General features: G+C 49.2%; 1 pseudogene; it reads left to right on the forward strand.

The window, feature by feature from the left end:
* Positions 1-210: 210 nt before the first annotated feature.
* Positions 211-969, forward strand: LOC139835579 (scarecrow-like protein 23; annotated as a pseudogene).
* Positions 970-17499: the final 16530 nt, after the last annotated feature.

Here is a 17499-nt window from a genome sequence, read left to right on the forward strand (position 1 = left end):
ACACGTATCCTAATATGTTACAGATACAAAGGCAAACTAGCCCAAACTCAGCATAACAGGCCGATTCACGTAATTCTTCCATGTATATTCTTCAATTTCATCTTGATCGCGGCCCACCTCTGGCTCGGTCAAATTCTGGTGATAACAGCTTCTTGGCGTGGACGCCATTGGCGGCAGCGGCCGTGGCGCCAGATTTTTGTTGGGCGGGTTGCTGGATTGGAGCTCGATGGCGGCAGCGATGAAGGCCAAGCGGGCGGCGTCGATCCCCGAGGACGAAGAGAGCGCGCGGGGGAAGCGTCTGCAGCTGCACGATTCCGCCGCCGAGCAGGGACCGGGGCTGGCGGCCGCCGCGGGGGAGCGGGTGGCGGCGGCCTCCGCCGCCGAGACGCGCGGGCTGCGGCTGCTGAGGCTGCTGCTCCGGTGCGCAGAGGCGGTGGCCGCGGACCAGCTGCCGGAGGCGGTGGCCGCGGACCAGCTGCCGGAGGCGCGGGACATGCTGCAGGAGATCGCGGAGCTGGCGTCCCCGTTCGGGTACTCCCCGGAGTGCGTCGCGGCCTACTTCGGGGACGCGCTGTGCGCACGCGTGCTGAGCTCCTACGTGGGCGCCTACTCGCCGCTGCTGGCCGCCAGCCCGCTAGCCGCCGCGACTCCTCGGCCTTCCAGGCCTACAACGCGCTCTCCCCGCTCGTCAAGTTCTCGCACTTCACCGCCAACAAGGCCATCCTGCAGGCGCTCGACGGCGAGGACCGCGTCCACGTCGTCGACCTCGACATCATGCAGGGGCTGCAGTGGCCGGGCCTCTTCCACATGCTCGCCTCCCGCCCCTGCAGGCCGCTCTCGCTCCGTGTCACCGGCCTCGGCGCCTCGCTCGACGTCCTCCAGGCCACCGGCCGCCGCCTCGCCGACTTCGCGGCCTCCCACGGGCTGCCGTTCGAGTTCCACCCCATCGAGGGGAAGATCGGGAAATGAAGATGAGACTGATGGGATTGGGGAGATTGGGAAAGGAAGATGAGATGATAGAGTGTGGGGTCCACGTACAGTTTTTCCCACACAAAAAACACAAACGGGCAGCCGTGTAGTGGCCGTTAGCGAGAGGTAGAATCCAACGGTGGTGGACTAGATCCAAGGGTGATGAACGCGTGCTCACGTATACACCCGGTCACCAAATCCACTCTCTAGATAGAAATTACAACATATTGTTTTAGAGATTTGTGAGCGCATATTAAATTACTTTATGAGAGAATTGGATTGATTGATTGAGATCGGTGTGGTCCGGCAAGATTTAAATAAACCCCCTGCAAGGTTGCGACATGGTGATTCCCAAGAAAATTGACACGGTGATACATCCCCGATCGAAAAGGTGTTGTTGGGCGAGATAAAATAAAACACCCCTTTGCAATACCTCTCAATCGGAAAAAATCGTATGTTCAAAGAATTTTCTGCTCTGTGTGTTTTCGCAAAATACGTTTTATTATTTGTTAATCCTTTGCAACGCACGGGTACTGTCCTAGTCTATATCTAATAAGGACCGATTTGCCCTCCCACCAAATCACGTAATAATAAAGAAAAAAGGTTTCCGTCATCCGTCCAGCATTTTGCACTTTTGTCCTTCTATTTTCTGAAATCAACCCGCACTACACAGATATCTCATGTCTGGGAGGCTCACGTCTGGGGAGAAAAAGGCCCCGTTCGTTCCCGACTACCCGAGCATTGCGCTGCGTGACTCCCGTCCGTTGGTCACTTTACTTAGGTCCCTCCAAAAATTTGCAATCAACCCGCAATCTACTGGTTCCATCCGTTTGGTTCGTTCAGTTTCTGCCGTCGGTGCACGTCTGGACGGCTGAAGCGACATAACAGTTATTAACTGGGCATAAGGCCCAATTAGCTAGCCAGGCCGTGTGATTGTGGACGCTAGCATGACCGAAAGCCTACTATGTTATCGTCCTTAGTCCAAAGCTTTTAGGATCACGGGTTTGTATCAGCTCCGGTCTCCAGGTCCACGCGCATCTACGATTGCTATATTCTCTCAAAAAAATCTACGATTGCTATATATACACCGCCGGACCGAGGCTCAATATCAGCCAAGTTTCGCCGGCCGGTAGTCGCAAATCGATCTGACATATCAGCATAAATTTGTTGGATAATAGGTACAATTTACATGATTAATTCTAGAATATCAAGCATGACGACAATAACTACTAACATGTGAAACTCGAACATACTAGATGTAGTGATCAACATGAACAGTAGCAGAGCAAACAGTACAACATCCATCGCTAAACAGATCGAGATATGTCGCACGTACCGATCTGGTGGAGGTGGCGGTGGAGGTGTAGCAGATGATGTCGCAGCAGTAACGTTGTTGATGACAACGTTGTTGACGACGGGGACGACGGGTCGAAGTAGACGGCGTTGAAGACGACGGTAGGCAGCACCGTCCGACTTGGACGGAAGGCGACCCGTGATGAAGAGCTTGAGCAGTCGCGCAGAGCGCTTCCCAAAAACCTAATTCGCCCTCCCGTACAGGATCGCAAGGACGAGCGGTTCCGGAGACCTGCTCTCCCGTTCGCCGATGCACGTCGGCGCGCGGGATGGAGTAGGCTACGATGGCGGCGCAAGCAGAGGGAGGTGGAAACCCTAACTCGTGTATTAGATGTGTTTCTGCGGTAGCCGGGTAGGAGATTATATAGGCTCGGGAAACCCTAGGCAACGTGGGCCACACCCACGTCGCACGAACGTTTCGAGTCGGTTACAGATAGCCCACGATCCGGGAGCGACCCGAACCGACTAACTGCGATGCGTCCGTCTAGGAAAGTCTCGGCTCGAGGCTCAATCCACTCACCACGAGCGCGGCGCGCGCGTCGTGACGTGACGTGACGTGTCGTGTCGAGTCGAGTCGAGACGAGCGAGCGAGGAGGAGGAGGAGGAGCGCGCGCGTGTAGCACTCCTATTCTCACTCACTTACTAGTGGTGGAACAACCCACCTTATAAGGTGGTCTAACTTCCTCCCAACTTTCCATGTGGGACTAAACTTCCCACCTCTTGCCACTCCCTAGTGAGCTGCCACCAACTTGGGCTCAAACTCACAAGGCTGCCACTATGTGGGCTTTGAGATTTATAGGGAAAACTGAAATCTAATTTGGGCCACTAAAAGTGGGCCCAATATTTCAACAATCCCCCACCAGATCTCAAATCCCATTTAGAGATTTACCAATACTCACTGCTTGTTTATATACCAGTGTTTCAGCGGAGACTGTTAAGTTGAACTTCCGCCTAGAACCTTAAGCTACATCCATTCACACTTGAACAATGGACTAAGCCTTGAATTGCAAGTTTTGCGTGAACAGGGTTTCACTCAAAGTCATGACCAGTACATGGCTGCCAGTAGCTGTTGACCACCAAAACCCACCGGCGAGTAGCGACGGGCAACACGAAGAGCCGGGAGGCTCCCGGGACTGCTGGTGGGCCCTGGTCCCTCGGGCGACGGCCCGCAAAGCTCCGGCACGCACGTCTGATGCTGGTGCAAGGACGTGCCACCTGACCTATACCTGGTCAGGAAGGTGATGGATTGCTTCGACTAGTTTCCTGCATGGCATACACGTAAACATTAAATACGAGCCTCGATCGGCTCTCAGGTTCTCCTGTGAATCGGCTCAAGGAGCCGATCCACCCATGATTCGTATCATCTACGATAACATGGTGGTCCTGCTTGATCAATATTAGGTTAAAACGATCTACGACGATCTAGGGTTTTCACCACATAACCGGAACGTCCTACACGTAATTGAGCCTGGCAGACACGAAAGATGATAATAAACCAGCCCTAGACAAGGCCTAAAAACCAACGTGGAGTTGATTCCCGGAACATCTTCTCTAGGACTAGCAAACTATACCTTACGTGCTACTGGATCCTTCAACCCGTTTGCAAGGCCTAACTATGTAGATATAAAACTAATCCTTAAAGAACAAGGAGCAATCGTAACGGATCGAATCTACTAAGCAATGACTAAGCAAGGTGCCACCCTTGCACCTAAGATCGGTACAAGGGTGGCTAGATATCCAGGGGTAGCATGACTAATCAAATACATCAAGAAAGTACCGATGCTAACCCTAACATATCCATGATAACGGTGTTGCTCACCATCAAAAAGGCTTCAGTACGAGCAACACATGAACAATGAATAAACAAGATTCTGCCTAGATCGCAAGATGCGATCTAGGCAGCATAGCGCTTACCCGGAAGAAACCCTCGAAACAAGGGGTGGCGATGCGCCTAGATTGGTTTGTTGTGAACGTGATCGTCCTCCTTTCTCAATAACCCTAGATACATATTTATAGTCCATAGACTTCCTAACGTGGGAATAATCCCAACCGTGTACGAGCTAAACTCTACCTTTTAATCCTAACCGACACGTATCCTACTATATTTACAGATACACGGGCAATTTAGCCCAAACTCTTGTACAAGGCCAATTCATGCATATTTTTCGTGTATATTCTCCAAGCCCATCTCAATCACGGCCCACCTCCGATTTGGTTAAAATCTGGTGATAACACATGCCCCCCTGGTTTTGGTAATGATAATTCCAAAACCACTCTGCCTTTTCTTCGTCGGGTCATGTCGTGGCAGAGCAGAACCGTCGCAGTATCCTTCATCATGATGCCCTGCCTTCTCAACTTCTCTGCAAGATTTGACAGTTTTTTGGCACCACTTCCTCGGAAACTGCTGTGGCATTAAATCTCCACTATATCCCCTTTATTTAACCATGCCGAACAGTTCGCCTCTTCATCCCCTTGCTCTGTACTAGCCATCGGCACCAAAAAAAACCCCCTTCTCCTGTAGCAATGTCTTCCTCTTCCTCCTCCTCCGCCTCGTCGGGCCTCTCTTTTCAGTCCTCCTCCTCCAGCGATCCAATACCAGAGCAGGATCTGATGGCGCAATACGAGGAGGAGGCTCCCGAACACTGGGACGATGAAAAGTGGGACTTCACCATCAGGGTGAACGACAACCTACCCCTGGCCGCTGTCGGGTCAGATGACGACCTGTCCCTGACCGACGGGGAGGCGGACCTTCGGTTCCTTGTCGACGGGGAACTGGAGGGAGAGAGCGAAGACGACCTCTACTCCTGGGCGAGCTTTATCTCCTACGACGAGGATGAGGAAGAGGAGGAAGAGGAGGAAGAGGATGAGGATGACTCCTCCTCCGCCGGGTACCCGCCGGCAAAGCGCTTCCGCGCTTGGTCGGAGGACGACGACGACGATGATGATGAGGAGGAAGAAGCCCCGGCCGAGGGCTGGGGCGGCAGCGACGAGGAATTCTCCGGAAGCAGCACCGACGGCAGTTACGAAGCCGACGACGAGGCCAGCGATGGCCCTTAGAATAGGAACTACTAGTATAGGATTAGTAGTAGTTCTTGAGCAATCGGCTCTTCTTTTGTTCTTCCTTCCTTGAGCAATCGGCTCTTCATTGTAAAAAACCCCTTTTATTAACGAAGAGGTGCTTCCAATTAATCTTGCCGATAGTCAAAGTCGGTCAACTCTCAAAGAGCCGATGGCATCACATCGGTCTTTACCATAAAACGCGAGTAAGGCCAAATCAGTTGCCTATTCAAACGGTCACCTGCAACCTTCGTCTGAGAGGGTAAATCCAGATCCCCAAATCACCGCCCGAACAGCTCCAACTCACGACCACACGAGTCTCAGATCTCAACCACGCCAGATCGATTCCGCAGCAAATCCAATGGCGGAATCATCCAACGCCAACGCTATGGTCTCCGGTCTGAAGGTAATCCTTAACCGCTCCTCGCCATCCGAGTAAATGTTAGGATTAACAGCCAACATCTGAATTAATGTCTTATTTCATTATTAATTTTAGGTTTCAGACATCCTGCTGCCGCATCCTTCTCTCCCAAATTCCCTGTGTCTTGGCCCCCGTTCTTCCGAAAGTCCCGCTCATTTAATTTCATGCGAGGCCAATAGAATTCCCTTCGTACACCAGAATTTAGATCTGACTTCTTGGGCCGACTGCCTACGAGCCTGGCCTAATCCCCCTGAAGGTTGGGTGGCATGGTACAGTAGAGTATCCAAAACTCACCATGCCACATGGGAAACCATAGGGATAGCCGATGCTTTGTCATTATCATTGTCTCCCCTTGAGAAGCATGAAAACCTTCTGAAAACCATCGGCTAATTCTGGTCTGATGCACTGAATTGCTTCATGTTTGGCCATGGTCCCATGACACCAACTCCGCTGGACGTGGCCATGATCACAGGTCTAGACATTGCATCCCCAAGCCCCTCTGCTTTTATGCTGCCAAAGGTTCCTTTCACCCTCTCCTCCAAAACAGAGTGTACCAGTTGGGGTGCCTACCTTAGGCGTTACATGAAAACCAAAGGGCCTGTGACATAGAAAGAACACACAGCCTTCCTGAACTTCTGGTTGGAACACTTCATATTCTGTGGCCCTTCCCTTGCTCCAACCAAAAACTACCTTTCTTTGGCTTATGAACTTGCCAAAGGCACTCAACTTGTCCTCGGCAAACTATTCCTTGGAGAGGTCTATCGATCTCTCCAACTGATGTCTGTCAAACTGTTTTCCCAAAAGACAGTTAAAACAGGAGGTCCCTAGTGGTTTATTCAGCTATGGGCTCAACTGTACTTCCGAAACCAGATCCCAAACTCCCCACCTCTGGCCACTTGCACCTTCCCAGATGCTAATGGGAAGCAGATTCGATGCACTAGCTACGGCCAATCCCTATATAGCCTCCCAGGCAGCAGGCTGATCCCTAAGGAAGCATCATAGTGGTTTAGAATTTTCTTCCAAGGCCTGGACAATCCCCTGTTCTTTCCTTACACTGAATCTGAAAACTTTGAGAACCCAGTCTCCTTTAGGTTGGACAGCTTTGCCGATGACCCCAGCACTCGGCACTTGTACTCCATCATGATCCGTCCTTGCTTCCTCCCAGTTGGCATGAGTACCTCGAACAGGATCATCAAACCCGGTTATGAATCTTATCAGCCGGTGGTAGTGGCCCGACAGTTTGGTCTCGGGCAAGTGTCTCCACACTTCTTCCTTCACCACTTGACAGAAAGCAGAGCTGAGCTGCCTGATGTCCTCACTGGCCAGAGGTGTTATTCCTTTTCTGATGCTCTGGCCATCCCAATCCCTCACAACCTTCGTTTCACCACCACCACCGATGGTTTTGAGACTTGGTGGTAAATGTGGAAGACCCACGCCTTCAGGAGAGCTCTAGGACCGTTGCTGAAGCAACTTGATGCTGAATACGATATTCCTGCAGAACAGGTACCACTACTCATAATTTTCTTGCAGTGGCTCACAATGATTGTCTGTAACCTGGCTCTATTTCCTTGCAGCAACAAGATGGCCCAGAACCTGTGCAAACTGACGGCTCCCCCTTCCAATTCCTCGCACCAGCTCCGGTGGTTCTATTCTGCAAAAGCTCACCACCCTTGAAGAAGATTGTGATGCAGACCCAGCCGATTTCACCAAGATCGGCTCCCAAGAGCAAAGCATCCTCGGGGCCAGCTGCCCCCCGAGCCTCAATCCAGACGAGGAAAGCAGTGAGGAAAGTAGCTGCCAGGAAGACCTTGAAGCGCCAAACCCCTACTCCCGCTCAAGAAAGCTTGCATGTAAGCTGATCTATGCCTTGGCTAATTTCATCTGTCCTTCTAGGCTTTTGCAACATGCTTGTATTTCTTTTACAGACCTCCACCGAGGAGAACTCCAGCGGGGAGACACAGTCCAGCCGAAGGGACTCGAGCTCAGGCAACTCTGGGAGAACCACCACACAGAGCAAGACAGACTTGCCAGCGTCGGCTTCTAAGAAAAGGTCAGCTCCCGAACCTGCTGCTTTCCAAGCTCCGATCAGAGCAGGGCTACGCACGAAGAGTCGATGCGTCAAGAGGGCTCGCAAAGAACCGCGAGCTTCTTCACCAAGCCAGGAGGTTTCAAATGTAATTACTCCCCTGGTTCATATTTCATACAATCCCATCGCTACTCGAATCGGCTAACCATTTCCTTTGTAGACTGATGAGACCTCTAGCGGGGACGTCGAAGAGATATTGATGTCATCCGCCACGCTGGATCTAGCAACTTCAAAGAGCGCGGCTGACAAGGTGGCCAACCTAGCCAAGCCCACGGAAAAGCCGATCACCACAACATCGGCTGTCCCTCCTGTCTTAGGAGAGGTACACTCCATTCCCTTGGCTCTACCCTTTTCTTTTGCTGCATACTAACGCTGTTCATGTTCGTCTGTCAGGGTTATGACCTCTCAAGCTTGCTGACGTTCGACCCTGATTCCATCGAACCAGCTACTTCCAGGGCAGGTGAAGAGCCAAGACCTAGCACGACCCATGGTCAACTCCAGCGTCTCAAGGCTTTGCTCTCCTCCTCAGTCGAGACATTGGTTGAAAACCCCGAGGAAGTAAAGGGCATTCTTGAAGACATTCAGCCCCATCTCCCGGTGACACTGCAGGTGAAACTTTAGCCAGTTGTGACCCTGTCGGCCTTCAGGGCCAGGGTGCAGTTGGCTCGTCAGAGAATTGACCTTCGCCACGCCCAGCTACCGTTGAAAGCCGATATTGCAGACAAGTGTCAACGGCTCAATGAGAAAAAGGCTGCCTTGGACGCCAAAACTGAAACCTCTATCAGCAGTGCCGAACTCGAGACCCTGCGTAAGGAACTGGAGAACCTTGAAGAGAGGGTCAGGGTGACCAAGCAGCTTATCCAAGACAAGGAAGCTCTTATTGCCCGCTCTCAAGAGGAAGCAAAAGGCCTCACAGCTGAACTAAAGACTGATCTGGCTGAAATACGTACCCTGAACACTCAGCTGGTGATGGGCAAAGACGAGGATGACAAGGCTGAGATCGCCGAGGTGGATCATATTCGTGCTGATGCCCTTCATGCCCTCAACGTATTCCTTCAGTAGAGCCTTTCTGTGTAAACTGATAAATGCTTCATTGAACTTGTACCTCTAGAGTCGATGGCTGTGCATCGGCTTTTTTATTCTGAAGTCGATGTCTGTGCATCGGCTGTGATTTGTATGTACATTTTTTTTACTGGCCGATTTTTTGTGCATCGGCTTCACTGTTCATGGGTTAGGTGCCCCCCGAGCCGAATCTTCCAAGTAATTGAAGATATCAGCTCTCCAGTCATGCTGCATGTATGGCTTGATGAACCCGGCATCCAACACTTCCTTGATTTCTTCCAGAATTTTGGCCTTTGTCTGACGTGCTCGTTGCTGGAGCGGCCGAAATCTTTTCTTGAGAAGGAGCCGATGCTCAATGATGCTCCTGTCTACCCCAGTCATCTCTGTGTAGTCCCATGCAAAGCAATCTGGGTATTCTTTTAACAGAGCTATCATCTGGCTCCTGAGATGTGGATCTAGCTTTTTGCTGATAAAATTTGGTCGTGGCTTATCCCCAGGACCAATGTCAACCTCTTCTAGCTCATCAGCCGATGTAAACCCATACCCTAGCTTTCCGTCGCCCGCTAGATCGATGTTAAACACAGGCAAAACATATGGCGAGGATAGTATGGGCCGATTGCCGGAATCGGCCCCCATTTTGATTGAATTGCGCAATGAAGGTTTACATCTTGTTCGTGCTTTATTATGACTACGTGGCATGCGTGAGACGAAATCATCACTTTTTATTTTTTGGGGCCGATCGCAGGGATCGGCCTTGCCACGTATGTCCATTGCCTTTGCTCTTGCTATACTGTTAGGCCGGTGGATAAGACCAGCCTCACCCCGTTTTTTGTCACTTCGATGCACTCGCAGCCGTCCAGATTGATCCCGGAGAGCGGCTCTTGGCCTCCCGCTTCCCAAATGTTCATGCCAGCCGTTGAGATTTCGGCTGAATCATCTGCATAGACGACCTCCACTTCATCTCCATCCCACTGTATCAGGCATTGGTGCATCGTGGATGGAATGCAGCAGTTAGCGTGGATCCAATCTCTCCCTAGCAGGACATCGTAGGTGCTTTTGCTGTCGACGATGAAGAATGACGTAGGGATGGTTTTTCGGCCTATAGTTAAATCCAAGTTCAGAACGCCTTGCGCCTCTGATGCTTGGCCGTTGAAATCGTTCAGAGTGACGTTGGTTTTGATCAGATCTGCGCTAGAGCGTCCCAAGCGACGTAGCATGAAGTATGGCATTATATTGACTGCCGCTCCCATGTCAACCAGCATCTTATTGACAGGCTGCCCGTTGATATAACCTCTTAAGTACAGGGCCTTCAGATGCCTGTAGCTCCTTTCTCGTGGTTTCTCAAAGATGACTGGTCGTGGGCCACAGTCAAGCTGTGCTATAGGCGTCTCTTCTGTTCCTGGAGCACAAAACTCCGATGGAAGAATGAACACCATGTTCGTGCCAGCCGATGCCTTATCATCGGCTTTCTTTTGTTTGGGGCGCCACTCTTTCTTCTGTGGACGACCCTCCTCGTCCAGAGTTTGCTAAATTTTCGCGGCCAGATCAGGCCGCGCTTTCCTTAACGCGTGTAGGTATCGTCTCTCGGCTTCCTCTACGCTACGTAGTCGCTGAACCCTACGCTTTTGAGAATGGCTGAGTCCATCAGGGCACCACCTTGGTCGGTGGTATCTATCTTCTTCTTCTTCATCTTCATCTTCTAACTCCTCGAGATCTTCCACCCGAGAGGACTCAGCTTGCTTGTTCCGAGACGGGAGAGGCCCTAGACGCTTGAACACTGACACATCTCATGTGTCCCTCTTTTTCTGTCTACACTCTGGGCAGTTGCCGATTGTAGGCAATCGGCACATCCCTGAATCCCAGCAATGCCTGAAGAAAGGACAATCCCAGTGTCTGTCCACGTCGTCTTGCTCTCTTGACTTTTCCTTGACGCGGCGCTCATATCTTTCGTCGTCTCGATCATACCGACGATATTTCCTGTTATCCACACTAGACCGATGATCTTTTTCGTCGTCGCTGTCGTATCGCCGGCGCTGGTCGTACTGACGCTCATATTTGTTGAGGAGGTGCTCGGAGAGAGGTCGCTGGTATCGCACGTTCCTCACTTGCTCCTCTGTGATGTAGCGCTTGTCATTGCGTTGGGGCTGGTCGCGTGGAACGGCCTCTTCTTTGTCCTTGCCACGAGAGCGGCTGCTCTCGTCTTTGTCCTTACCAGGGTGGTGCACAGGTCCTACCATGTTAATGTTGAACGAGAAACCTGGCTGGCACCTCCCGGGGTAAGTGCACTCCACCATGTTAACGGCAGGGAAGGGGTGCGTGTCAACTTTCATGGCGTACTGGCTGAAAATTAGACGGCCTTGTTATATCGCCATTTGGATCTGCTGACGCCACACTTTGCAGTCGCTGGTGGTATGGGTGAACGAGTTATGCCACTTGCAGTATGGCCTTCCGTTCATCTCTTGCACCGTAGGGATTTTATGGCCTTCGGGTAACTTCAGCTGCTTCTCCTTGAGTAAGAGGTCGAAAATCTGCTCAGCTTTGCTTGCGTCGAAGTCAAAACCTTTTGCAGGACCTTGTGGTTTAACCCATTTGCAGGACACGGGGTTTGCCCCCCGAGTCCATTCAGCCACGGCTACCTCCTGATCTCCTGTAGAGCCTTCATCTTCCTCTGTCTCAACCAGGACTACCGAGCGCTTGAACTTGTCCTGGTACAACTCTGGGTGGCGCTGTTCATATAATGATAGTTTCTGAACCATATGCGCCAGTGAAGTGTACTCTGCTTGGGAAGCCATATCCGTGATCGGTGATGCGAGACCCACCACTGCCAGATCGACTGCTTCTTTTTCATTCATACGAGCCGAATAGCATCAGTTCCTAACAGTCCTGAAGCGCTGAATGTATTCCGATACCGTTTCTCCGCACTTCTGTCGTACTTGTGCTAGATCGGCAATGCCAGCCTCGGAATCTTCTGAGTGATATTGCATGTGGAACTGTTCTTCCATCTGCTTCCAAGTCCGGATTGAATCTGGTGGCAGCGAGGTGTACCACCCAAAAGCCGATCCTGTGAGAGATTGCGCGAAAAACCTCACGCGTAATGGGTCTGATGCTGAGATCATGCCCAACTGCGCCAAATATCGGCTCACATGCTCAACTGAACTAGAGCATTCCGATCCACTAAACTTGGAGAATTCAGGAAGCCGATATTTGGGTGGTAGTGGGATCAAATCATACTCGTTGGGGTACGGCTTGGAATAGCTGATTGCCCTCCTCTTCGGCACCATGCCGAACTGGTCCCTCAAGATTGCACTGATCTAATCCACGGTGCTAGCTGCAGGAGTTGAGCTTTGATGATTCGTTGGAGTGGCATATTTAGCTAGCCACGCCTGCTTCTCGGGATCCGATCTAGAAACCCCTCCTGCTGTTCCAGAAATCACTCCTGCTGCAATCTGGTTCGTGCGTGCCCAGTTATTGCAGTCTGGCACATATGTGCACATGTATCCGTGCGGGATCTCCTTAGGCGGTTCATACAAGAGCTGGTAATCACTAGGGTCACCACCGATCTAGACGACGTATGCCGGTGAACTCGGCAGTTCTGGTGCTGCTAGCGCGAATGGCAGCTGTGGTCTGGTCTGGAACGCCATCTCTCCTTGGTGAGTCCCTAGGGCAGGTCCTGACGGAGAGTACTGATGCTTCATGATTTCCTGGACCACGCGAAGCGCGACACGCTCCAAAGTGTTCACCAGGCTCTCAGAATGGCGGTGCAGCGAATGAGCTACCATGTGATTAACCTCCTGACGTAGAGACCTGGTGCGTTCTTCTGAAGGAGTAGACAGATCCACTCCAGCGAGAGCGCCTTCAGCTGAGAACCCTTTCCACCTGATGCCGTGTGAGCGGGTCCTCTGGAAAGAGCCGATGAGGTCGGCTTCGAAGAGAGCTTTGATCTCGTCATACTTCTTCTTGTACTCCTCAGACAGGTCTTCGTACGTGACTGGATCTTCCGCCATCTCTGATGCGGATGTTGATGCAGTTGATGTAGAAGAAGGTCCCACCGGGCGTGCCAGAATGTGTTGACCAGCAAAACCCACCGGCGAGTAGCGACGGGCAACACGAAGAGGCGGGAGGCTCCCAGGACTGCTGGTGGGCCCTGGTCCCTCGGGCGACGGCCCGCAAAGCTCTGGCACGCACGTCCGATGCTGGTGCAAGGGCGTGCCACCTGACCTATACCTGGTCAGGAAGGTGATGGATTGCTTCGACTAGTTTCCTGCATGGCATACACGTAAACATTAAATACGAGCCGCGATCGGATCTCAGGTTCTCCTGTGAATCGGCTCAAGGAGCCTATCCACCCATGATTCGTATCATCTACGATAACATGGTGGTCCTGCTTGATCAATATTAGGTTAAAATGATCTACGACGATCTAGGGTTTTCACCACATAACCGGAACGTCCTACACGTAATTGAGCCTGGCAGACACGAAAGATGATAATAAACCAGCCCTAGACAAGGCCTAAAACCAACGTGGAGTTGATTCCCGGAACATCTTCTCTAGGACTAGCAAACTATACCTTACGTGCTACTGGATCCTTCAACCCGTTTGCAAGGCCTAACTATGTAGATATCAAACTAATCCTTGAAGAACAAGGAGCAATCGTAACGGATCGAATCTACTAAGCAATGACTAAGCAAGGTGCCACCCTTGCACCTAAGATCGGTACAAGGGTGGCTAGATATCCAGGGGTAGCATGACTAATCGAATACATCAAGAAAGTACCGATGCTAACCCTAACATATCCATGATAACGGTGTTGCTCGCTGATACGTCTCCGACGTATCGATAATTTCTTATGTTCCATGCCACATTATTGATGATATCTACATGTTTTATGCACACTTTATGTCATATTCATGCATTTTCTGGAACTAACCTATTAACAAGATGCCGAAGTGCCAGTTGCTGTTTGCTGCTGTTTTTGGTTTCAGAAATCCTAGTAAGGAAATATTCTCGGAATTGGACGAAATCAACGCCCAGGGTCCTATTTTGCCACGAAGCTTCCAGAAGACCGAAGAGGAGACGAAGTGGGGCCACGAGGTGGCCACACCCTAGGGCGGCGCGGCCCAAGCCCTGGCCGCGCCGACCTGTGGTGTGGGCCCCTCGTGCCGCCTCCTGACCTGCCCTTCCGCCTACTTAAAGCCTCCGTCGCGAAACCCCCAGTACCGAGAGCCACGATACGGAAAACCTTCCAGAGACGCCGCCGCCGCCAATCCCATCTCGGGGGATTCAGGAGATCGCCTCCGGCACCTCGCCGGGAGAGGGGAATCATCTCCCGGAGGACTCTACGCTGCCATGGTCGCCTCCGGAGTGATGTGTGAGTAGTCTACCCCTGGACTATGGGTCCATAGCAGTAGCTAGATGGTTGTCTTCTCCCCATTGTGCTTCATTGTCGGATCTTGTGAGCTGCCTAACATGATCAAGATCATCTATCTGTAATTCTATATGTTGCGTTTGTTGGGATCCGATGAATAGAGAATACTTGTTATGTTGATTATCAAAGTTATGCCTATGTGTTGTTTATGATCTTGCATGCTCTCCGTTACTAGTAGATGCTCTGGCCAAGTAGATGCTTGTAACTCCAAGAGGGAGTATTTATGCTCGATAGTGGGTTCATGTCTCCGTGAATCTGGGGAAGTGACAGAAATCTCTAAGATTATGGATGTGTTGTTGCCACTAGGGATAAAACATTGGTGCTATGTTCAAGGATATAGTCACTGATTACATTACGCGCAATACTTAATGCAATTGTCTGTTGTTAGCAACTTAATACTGGAGGGGGTTCGGATGATAACCTGAAGGTGGACTTTTTAGGCATAGATGCATGCTGGATAGCGGTCTATGTACTTTGTCGTAATGCCCAATTAAATCTCACAATACTCATCATAATATGTATGTGCATGGTCATGCCCTCTTTATTTGTCAATTGCCCAACTGTAATTTGTTCACCCAACATGCTGTTTATCTTATGGGAGAGACACCTCTAGTGAACTGTGGACCCCGGTCCAATTCTCTATACTGAAATACAATCTCTCGCAATCGTTTGTTCTACTGTTTTCTGCAAACAATCATCATCCACACTATACATCTAATCCTTTGTTACAGCAAGCCGGTGAGATTGACAACCTCACTGTTTCGTTGGGGCAAAGTACTTTGGTTGTGTTGTGCAGGTTCCACGTTGGCGCCGGAATCCCTGGTGTTGCGCCGCACTACATCCCGCCGCCATCAACCTTCAACGTGCTTCTTGGCTCCTACTGGTTCGATAAACCTTGGTTTCATACTGAGGGAAAACTTGCCGCTGTACGCATCACACCTTCCTCTTGGGGTTCCCAACGGACGCGTGTTGAACGCGTATCAAGCTCTTTTTCTGGCGCCGTTGCCGGGGAGATCAAGACACGCTGCAAGGGGAGTCTCCACATCCCAATCTCTTTACTTTGTTTTTGTCTTGCTTAGTTTTATTTACTACTTTGTTTGCTGCACTAAATCAAAATACAAAAAATTAGTTGCTAGTTTTACTTTATTTGCTATCTTGTTTGCTATATCAAAAACACAAAAAAATTAGTTACTTGCATTTACTTTATCTAGTTTGCTTTATTTACTGTTGCTAAAATGGCTACCCCTGAAAATACTAAGTTGTGTGACTTCACAACCACAAATAATAATGATTTCTTATGCACACCTATTGCTCCACCTGCTACTACAGCAGAATTCTTTGAAATTAAACCTGCTTTACTAAATCTTGTTATGTGAGAGCAATTTTCTGGTGTTAGTTCTGATGATGCTGCTGCCCATCTTAATAATTTTGTTGAACTATGTGAAATGCAAAAATATAAAGATGTAGATGGTGACATTATAAAATTAAAATTGTTCCCTTTCTCATTAAGAGGAAGAGCTAAAGATTGGTTGCTATCTCTGCCTAAGAATAGTATTGATTCATGGACTAAATGCAAGGATGCTTTTATTGGTAGATATTATCCCCCTGCTAAAATTATATCTTTGAGGAGTAGCATAATGAATTTTAAACAATTAGATACTGAACATGTTGCACAAGCATGGGAAAGAATGAAATCTCTGGTTAAAAATTGCCCAACCCATGGATCCACTACTTGGATGATCATCCAAACCTTCTATGCAGGACTAAATTTTTCTTCGCGGAATTTATTGGATTCAGCTGCTGGAGGTACCTTTATGTCCATCACTCTTGGTGAAGCAACAAAGCTTCTTGATAATATGATGATCAACTACTCTGAATGGCACACGGAAAGAGCTCCACAAGGTAAGAAGGTAAATTCTGTCGAAGAAACCCCTTCCTTGAGTGATAAGATTGATGCTATTATGTCTATGCTTTGAATGATAGGACAAATGTTGATCCTAATAATGTTCCGTTAGCTTCATCGGTTGCACAAGAAGAACATGTTGATGTAAACTTCATTAAAAATAATAATTTCAACAACAATGCTTACCGGAACAATTCTAGTAACAACTATAGGCCATATCCTTATAATAATGGCAACGGCTATGGTAATTCTTATGGGAATTCTTACAACAATAATAGGAACACACCCCTGGACTTGAAGCCATGCTTAAAGAATTTATTAGTACACAAACTGCTTTTAACAAATCTGTTGAACAAAAGCTTGGGAAAATTGATATACTTGCTTCTAAAGTCGATAGTCTTGCTGCTGATGTTGATCTTTTGAAATCGAAAGTTATGCCTAATGAGAATCATCATAATAAAATTGTTACTACAGCAAATGCCATCCAAGTTAGAATTAATGAGAATATAAGATTAATGGCCGAACTGCGTGCTAGGTGGGATAGAGAAGAAAATGAAAAACTAGCTAAAGAGAAGAATGTAGCTAAAGTTTGGACTATTACCACGACTAGTAATGCTAATGCTACACATGTTGCTGCACCTCCTACTATTAATAATAAAAGAATTGGTGTTAGCAATGTTTCCACTCCTAATGCAAAGCGCGAAAAACTGCCTGAAACTGCTAAAACTGCTGAAACTGCCTGTGATAAAGCTGCTGAAATTTTTTCCAACATTGGGGATGATGATCCCATTGCTTTAGATTATAATGGTTTGAATTTTGATGATTGCCACATCTCTGAAGTTATAAAGTTCTTACAAAAACTTGCTAAAAGTCCTAATGCTAGTGCTATAAATTTGGCTTTCACGCAACATATTACAAATGCTCTCATAAAAGCTAGAGAAGAGAAACTAGAGCGCGAAGCCTCTATTCCTAGAAAGCTAGAGGATGGTTGGGAGCCCATCATTAAGATGAAGGTTAAAGATTTTGATTGTAATGCTTTATGTGATCTTGGTGCAAGTATTTCTGTTATGCCTAAGAAAGTCTATGATATGCTTGACTTGCCACCATTGAAAAATTGTTATTTGGATGTTAATCTCGCTGATAATGCTAAAAAGAAACCTTTGGGGAGAGTTGATAACGTTCATATTATGGTTAACAATAACCTTGTCCCCGTTGATTTTGT

This window comes from Lolium perenne, chromosome 2 (assembly GCF_019359855.2).
Source record: "Lolium perenne isolate Kyuss_39 chromosome 2, Kyuss_2.0, whole genome shotgun sequence".
NCBI classification, from domain to species: domain Eukaryota; kingdom Viridiplantae; phylum Streptophyta; class Magnoliopsida; order Poales; family Poaceae; genus Lolium; species Lolium perenne.